The 8770-nt window shown below is 40.0% G+C and overlaps 1 pseudogene; it reads right to left on the bottom strand.

Annotated features, from left to right (window-relative positions):
* Positions 1 to 1270: 1270 nt before the first annotated feature.
* On the bottom strand, positions 1271 to 6408 carry LOC102879665 (annotated as a pseudogene).
* Between the last annotated feature and the right edge of the window lie 2362 nt (positions 6409 to 8770).

The following is an 8770-nucleotide window of genomic DNA, read 5'->3' as shown; positions in this document are numbered from 1 at the left end:
TAAACTTTGGGAAAATGCCAAGGATAACAGCTTATTGTGTGGATCTCCCGAGGTCTTCTCACGCTTCTCTGCTTCTCGAAGGAAGCCCTCAGGGTGAAATCTGGGAGGGCAAGAACAAAGCTGATGAGATCAGGGCTGTCTGGCTGCTCCTCAGAAGGTCTCCTCAGCCCCCATGGGACACAATAATGACATTAACACTCTGAATAAGGCTGTTATGGACTGAATGTTTGTGACACCCCCCCACAAATTCATGTTAAACCCTAACCCCTAAAGTCATGGTGTTGGGGCCTTTGAAAATGATTAGGTCATGAGGGTGGAGACCCCATGTTGGGATTAGGGTTCCTAAAAGAAGAGGAAGAGAGCCAGCTCTCCCTCTCTGCTCTCTGCCATGACAGGATAAGATGAGAAGACAGCCATCTGCAAACCGGATGGTCTTTACTGGAACCCAACTATTTTGGCACCTTGATCTCAGACTTACACTTTCCAGAATCACAAGAAATAAGTTTCTGTTGTTTCTAAGCCATCCAGTCTACAGTACTTTATTATAGCAGCCCAAACTGATTAAGGCGAATGCCATATAAGTATCATCGTCATCTTCGTCATTACCACGAGTGCCAGGACTAGAGTGAGGCTAGTGAGGCACTCACTTTCTGAATCATTTGGCACCCTCACTTAGTCCCAGCCCTGATTATCATGATCAGTGAATTCTTAGCAAGTCCCAGGCCCTGTTTAAGGCCTTTCTTTGTTATTAATTCATTGAATCAAAAGCGGAAACAGGCACAGAAATACCACGAATAGACATTCTGCCAAAGCTACACACTAATGAAAGGTAGAATTTGGAACTAAACTGATAACAATAGTTAAAGAGGTCCCCTAAGATTCTTCCCCCTCATTCAGCTCAATGAGTATAACTGAGAAATAGAAATTGTATATATTTAAGATGTAAAGTGTGACGATTTGATATGTGAATGCACGGTAATATTATTACCATAATCAAGCTAAGGTTCTGACGTTCTGCAAAATTCTGATGACTGTTCTTAAAATTCCTATTGCTTTATTTTTCCAAATAATTTCCTTTTTCTAATAATTATGTATTAAATTTGCATTCCCCCAATCTAAACAGGGAATTCTTTAGAATGATTTTGATTTCATTATCAAATATCATCATTTCTTATTAAGAGTAAAAATAATTCAAACCGTTACCAGTTAAGTTAAATAAAATGTATATCCATCACACTGTCAGTTATAAAGACGAATTCAAGTAGATCACTTAAGAATTTCCCCATCCAAGCGCCTTCATAAAGTCCTCTTCAATGAAAGACAGCATCTTGGTAGCTTCAATGCACTTCTGCCTTTTAAAAACATCAGTTAATTTCAATTGTTTCTTGAACCTTATCATTATTTCTCCTTTCCGTTTTTCTAGCGTCTTATTTTCTGATTTTAATACTTTGATTTTTTTTTTTTTTTTTGCGTTCTTCATTTTCTGTATCTTTGTTATTTTGCCTTAATTTACTTAGCTCCAATTTATACTTTTCTTCTTCTAGAGCTCTATTCAAGTGAACTTCTATGGCACTTTAACTAGTGGCAGCTTGTTTTTGTAGTCTTATTTTCTAATTCTTTTTCTCCTGAAGACTGCTCTGGCTGTAATCTACCACATTTTTTGTTTGCTTCTTCGAAAAGAGTTTTATACTTTTCTATTTGAGACTGTTGCAAATTAATTGTCCGCTGCTGTCTCATACACTCTTTGATATTTTTACTTGAGACTTTAAATCCTGAATTTCATCCTCTTTTTTATTGCATTCATATACAACATTATCCAATTCCTCCTGCATAATATGGAGTTTGGCTTTTAGAAATCTGATTTGTGCTTCTGCTTCAATGTCTTTACTAACACCACACAAAATATCATCATCTGTATAATCAGGTAAGCCTTTTTCCAGTTGCCCTTTGCTGTTTTTGCAAGAGGAAAGTCTAAATTTTGCTGTTTTTGCAAGAGGAAAGTCTAAAAAATCCTCTGGAATAGCAATATCCTTGGCTGTATGTAGATGAATTGTCCCTTCAGATAATAGACCTCTTAAGCTGTAATCATTTTCCTCTTCACATGATTTAATTTGTGTTAAAATAGGCCTAGATCGTACTTCTTATGGATCTCTTATTATTTCCTCAGCTTGTAGAACCACATCAGCTGTTTTTGCCTCCAATTCCGCATTTAAACACTTATATCTTCCTCCTTAGCTAGGAAGTCCTGTCAAGATGTAGTAGGCTACTGAACACGTGATGGGAGCGAAGTTCCTGACACAATCCGCCTAGGTCCTAGAAACAGGAGACATAGCATGACACACAGAACTACATGGGAAAGCCTCAGGATGGTCAGAAGACAAAAAAGGAGCCCCGAGACTTTTTTCTTTTTTCTTTTTTTTTTTTTGAGACTTATTTTTAATAGGAAATTTGTCTGATGAAGTAGTCAATCATTAAGAATGATAAGTTCGCTGATAAGGTTCTGCCAGTAACTAACGGTGTGACCACAGGCAAATCAATTGGCCTCTCTGGACCAGTAAGGAAATTGCGAACTCATACACCTTCCCAGCAGAAGTAAATTGATGAAGGGATTAAGGAGTGTGGGTGCAAGATAACAGGAAGTATGTGAAGTTATGTCTATTGGTAAAGCTTCTGCCCCATCTATCTGTTTTCCATTGCCTTTTCTTTTCAGCCTATGCCGGCCAAACCAACATATTTGTTGGTGAAATTCAGCTGTAGGTTGGGTTGCAAATCCATGAATTGAATGCAGTTTCCAGGGTCTATCATCGATGGCCAGGAGATAATTCCTGACTTGGAGCAACTGAAAACATTAGCTCAACATTTTGCAATAACAGCAGATGTAGATGCCAAGTTCTCTGGCTGAGCCAAGTCATCTGTGAAATGTGGACACAATTCAATTTAAATAATAGAACAGTAGCAACCTGGTTTTGTGTTTCTGCATGACTCTCTGCTTAGTTCAAATTGGACCCACTACACTGCCTGATTTCTCAGCAGGCAAGTTAGCCTGTAGGAGACATTCCATATTCAATGACAAATCTCATTTCCTCTCAGACTGAAGGAGACAGCAAAAGCCAGATGGCCCTTCAAGGCTGTTTATTATGCTCAATGATCCCAAGATGGATGCGGCTTGCTTCTCAACTTTTCCTCTTAAACCACAAGGTGGTGCTAAAGCATAGGAAATGCTCCTTAGCTTGAGGGTGTTGTGAGGAGGGAAAAAGGAAAGGCGAAGATCCATTATCTCAGGTGGCTGAATGAAAAAGGAAAATACGAACCTAGGAAGGGCCGAGCAAGGAAGCCCTCAGCACACGGTGAATTCTCACCTATCCTAGTAAATCCACAGGTGCTTGAATTTCAGGAGCTGGAGGCTGCAGGTAAATTAGGCCTGAAAATTCAAAGGTGCTTAAAGAGCAATCAAGTCATGCTTTGGTATGGTAATGAAGCCAGCACTGAGCAATAGGCCCCATAATTAATGTAATTGAGCTCAGAGCTGAAAAAGCCACCATGTCTTCATTGTAAATTCTACATCTGTTAAGGGTTTTGTGTGTGTAGAAATGGAATAAGCAGTGAAGGAACCCCGGAGAAGAACCTACAGGAAATTCTAGGCAAGTGGGAGGTCACCTCCCCCAAAAGCCAAGGATCAAAGAGAGGTAAAAAGAGGACAGCCTTTTCACAGTCTTTCTAGACCTGTGCTATTTAATAGAGTGCCTGAGAGCGGCTATTCGGTACTTTCTGAACTGAGATGGGCTATAAATTTAAAATACGCACTGGATTAAAAAAGTAAACTATCTCATTAATCATGTATATTGATGTCTGTATCTCTCCAAACTCTCGCCTCAAAAATTCCAGGATACAAGATAACTAAGCTCTCTCCTCTCGGACTGTAGCTCTTACATAATCTTTGCAGCAGTGGACCTTGGAAAGGAAGCCATTTTTACCTAGATCATTGGAGGAAGAAATGATACTGCTGCCCTGGCTCGCCAGTGATGAATCCCCTGTCCTCTTGAAAGGACTAGACTTTGGATTACTTTGCACCCCGGGGGAGATCTAAACACATCAGTAGATCTAAAGGAATCAGACCTGTGTCCCCACACCTGTGCAACCACAGCTATGCTTTCATTGATGTGGAAAATAAGGACTCTCGGCTCCAGGGCATTTTCTCAGCTCTCTAATTACAACTGCTGTGGAGTTGACCCAAGGTGTGGAGGAAATGGCTGACCCATCTGAATGCACAGTGCTTCACTAGATGTCTCAGACTCCCAGGTGTTTCTTCGCAAGAAGTAGGGGAGGAGTTTTTTCTCGGAGGCATGGGCCGTAAGAGTGAGGCAAAAAAATGTTGACTGGTAGCCTTCTGTGTTCAGACACCATACTAAATATAGCTTAATGTATAAAGCAGACATTGTCCCTACCAGTTCTCAGTAATGACCTGCCAGGAGAGCCTTAACCTCTTGCTGATAACTCATTAAGAAGTCTATTGAGCCAGGCACCTAAATTTTTCTATCATCCTCTCCTCCACCACAATTCAAGAATCTGTCATCTTTGTCTGGACTTTTGAAATGGCCTCTTACAACCTCCCTGCCTCGTCTTGCCCCACTTTCTACTGCCTCCTTGAGATTGCCACAAGAGGGATATTTCTAAAATGCAAATTTGACCACATCACTCCTCTGCTCAAAATCCTTCCAGGGAATGTAAAATGAAATATTCGTAGTTTCTTCATAACAAAAATTTCATTTCTACCTCACAACTTAGTAATTCTGCTTCTAGGTATTTCTCTCAAGAGAAATAGAAACATATAGTCACAAAAAGACTTGTACAAGAATATTTACAGCAGCTTCATTCATAATAACTGAAACAACCTAAATATCTATTAATAGGAGAAAAATTAGCAAACTGCAGAACATTCATACTAGAGTATTACTCTGCATTTTATTTAAAAAATGGGCTACTAAAAACACAACAATATGGGTTGGGGTTGCCAGATTTATCAAATAAAAATACAAATATTTCATGAAACATACTTTTACTAAAAATTATTTGTTGTTTATCTGAAATTCAAATTTAACTGGGCATCTTGTACTTTATCTGGCAAACTTAACATGACTTAATCTCAAAAACATGTTAAGCAAACAAAGTCAAACACAAAAGAGAAGATTCTAAATGATTCCCTTTACATTAAGTTCATGAGTAGACAAAATTAATATTCAGTGATAGAAATTAGAACAATGGTGGACTTGGGGGAGGGGCGGTGTAGATTGAGTGGAGGGGAGCCTAAAAGAAATTTCTAGGGCAAAAAAATTATTTATTGGGATGGTAATTTCATAAGTATATACATTTAGCAAAACTCACCAACTTCTACACTTAATTTTACCTCAATTAAAAAAAAATAACTATTTTCCATGGGTTCTCAATACCTAATCTCTTGCTTATAGCATACAAAGTCCTTCCTTCTCTTGCTATTATTTACCCATTCTCCTCCCATTTTCCTGAATGACTCCTACTGGCCAAGTGAGATGAAATTGTTACTCCTTATTTCATCAGCAGCTTTGGCTCTACCTCCTGTAAGCTGAAGACTTGCTAAGAGAGTTTTAGCCCCAGTTTTTTCACTGGTCCATTGCAGCTTACAACCCACCTCCTTCTGTAGCACTGCCCCATTGCATTATTGTTACCATCCGTACCACGCTAAATTGTAAATTCCTGGAGAGCAGAGATCTTTCCTCTTTGTATTCATGTAGCACAATGCTTACATGTGCACACGCTTACACTTTAACTTAATAAGTCTTGAAACACATTCCATATCAGTGCATCTCAGTTTATTATCATCTTCAATTGCACAATAATTCACTGTATCAATATAATATAATGTGTTTATCAAGCCCCTTCTTAGCCATTGAAGTTGTTTCCAGCTTTGCTCTTAAAAACAGTGCTGCAGTGTGTACTGTGTGCTCCTTTGCACACGTCTACAAGACTGGTACAAATCCTTAACAGTGAAGTTGCTTGGTCTACCTTTTAATTTTGATAGATACTGCCAAATTGACTATGAATAGTTTACTTTGACATCTGCGTCATGAGCATAGGAGAGTGGCTTTACCAATACTTCATCAAATGTGTATTCACTCCTTTTGAGGAAGCCTATCTGATTTGAGGGCTCCCAGGGGCATGCAGCCCCTTACCCTTGTCTTCTCCCCTCCCACCCCCGCATGCCTCTCTGGATACACACTGATTGTTGGACTGAAGGAAAACTACTCAGACCATGTGCGGCTTCACCGCCCATTTTTCCCACAGTCTTTTTTTCCTTTCCTTCACGTAGACTGTCATATAATACTTGGCCCTCAGGACTACAATGTCAGATGTGATTTGTGGAGGAATTCTCATCTGCCCCTTCTCCCCTCTAAGTTCAAGATGTCTTTAGCAACTTCATTAAGTGTATAGAGCTAGAAAGCTGGAAGTTAACCTGAAACAATGAAACCTGTCATATGTCAATGCGCTTTACTGTGTAATCAGTAATCAGACCAGTGCCCTACATTCTGCAAGCTCTCAGATACTCACTATATGTTTGCTGCTTGAGGATGCTAGGTGATCTCATCTCGGTACCTTTTTATAGGCATTAAAACATCTTAAAGGAGGAATGATCAGCTTTCAGAAAAAATTCAGCTTCATTGATTCCACCGCCTCGGCTCCAAATTTCCCCTTTAATGCCCTCCCATCCAAGCATAACATATAGAACGTATTTCATTTGTTTTGACTAAGAACATTAATATGTGAATTACAGTCTCTAAAACTAGTTCTGGAACATTCTTGGAAATGGAAGCAAAGTTATATAATGTCAGGAACACAAACTGAGGAGCCATCTGTTATTTTATCTAATATGTCATTTCATCTAATGCTGTAATCTCTTGGTTTTAAAAGGAGCTACACTTGATTTTAACAGAAGTAGTTGTTATCCAGCATGACCTGATAGGCTTGTCACCTCCATCAAACTGTGAGGCACAACCTGTGAAAACTAGACAATCCCAAAGGGGCCGGAGAAGAAAGCAGAGCTCTAGCCAGAGCTAATGACTTCCAGACACAGAGGTAGGGGGCGGGGAGGGGGGGCAGCCTCAGGCCGTTGAAGTACCACAGTGAAAGTTAAATGCTGTCCTTCTTTCCTTCCTGTTACCAGGAAGACTTGATGGGGGAGCAGACCTGGGTTGCTGCTCTCTTAATGAAGTGCAATAGGCCTGAGTTAGCCAGTATAATCTGACTGAGGAGGAGATAGGTGGTCGGATGTTCCAGCTCTGTGCCCTAAAGCAATTCCTCAGCCATCGGAGTCCTCAGTTCCCTCCCCCGTGCAATGGTGACAGCGTCATCTGCCTGGTTTACATGTGGATTGCCTGGCAATCATGTGGTTGTTATAAGAATTAAATGTGATACTGCACAAGAAAGCACTTTGTAAACCAGACAGTGTTATAACATGGAAGAGGGTTATTGCTTTCCACCCTCATCCTGAGCACCTGTCACTCAATAGGCCCAGTGGAAATGGCTTGTCTTAGTTTATTTAACACAGGAGAAATAACTTTCACAGGAAAGAATTCAAGGGACCATTTGTTAATCAGACAGACATTTCAAGTTGTTTTCCCAGGACTATGGATGAGTTTGTAATGCTCTGTCCACACTACCTCAGGTCATGTCCAGAGGTGATTATCACAGATGATTAAAGTCAGGAATTCATTTTGGCCACGAGGCAAAGCAAAACTAATTGGTCTTGCGTTTAAACCTCTCGTAGGGACAGAAATAGTAATTTTGGGCGAAATAGCACCAGGCCCAAGTCAGTCAACAGAGTTAATATTTTCATCATACATAAGAACAATCTCTTTTAGGGTTTATATTCATGGCCTTCCTCGTGCACACACAATAAGACCCTTATGTGCTAACTCCTCCAAACTACTTATCAGGTTGCCAGACCAGCAAGTTACCACACTGCTTATGCCAGCTATGTGTGTACAGTCCTCACCCTACTTGACCCATCAGCATCATTTAGCACAGTTGATCTCTCCCTCCTTTTTGAAGGATTTTCTTCACCTGGCTTCTGAGACGCAATTCTCTCTTTTTCCTCCTATCTTATCAACTTGCTTCTTTTCAACTTCCCTTGTTGGTTCCCTCTTTCCTTCCATATTTCTAAATGATGGAATTCCCAGACCTAGTGCTTGACCCTCTTCTTTATATGTCATTTATGACTCCCAGATGCACAGATAGTGACCCTGAACTTTATGCCTGTGCATCCAATTGCCTACTCAACATCTCCACTTGGATGTGGAGAGTTCTGCTATGGATATGTTAACCTTGAGATAGGTATCTCAAGGTTAACATATCCATAGCAGAACTCTTATTTTACAACCAGCAAAACATATTCTATCTCAGCGAATGGCAACTCCATCCTTTCAGTTGCTGAAACCAAAATCCTGGAATCATTCTTGCCTTTCTCTCATATCCATATCAAACCCATCAACAGATCGTCTTGGCTCTGCCTTAAAAATCTATCCAGAGTCAGATTACTTCTTACCATCTCTAATCTGTTCCAAGTTAAAAAAATAAAAATAAAAAATCTCCAAAGGGCGTCCTTGGAGGAATAGCTAATTCCAGATCTGTGGTCGAAAATGTACAAGATTAGCCTAAAATATCTTGTCATTTCAGGAAATAAAGAAACTAGCAAAGACTATTGAGCTCGAGTCATTTGGACTCAGGAGTCGATGGGAAA

Source organism: Pteropus alecto, unplaced genomic scaffold, assembly GCF_000325575.1.
Source record: "Pteropus alecto unplaced genomic scaffold, ASM32557v1 scaffold155, whole genome shotgun sequence".
Taxonomy (NCBI): Eukaryota; Metazoa; Chordata; class Mammalia; order Chiroptera; family Pteropodidae; genus Pteropus; species Pteropus alecto.
Note: the sequence above shows the minus strand (reverse complement) of the source record. Positions and strands in the feature narration are given on the sequence as shown.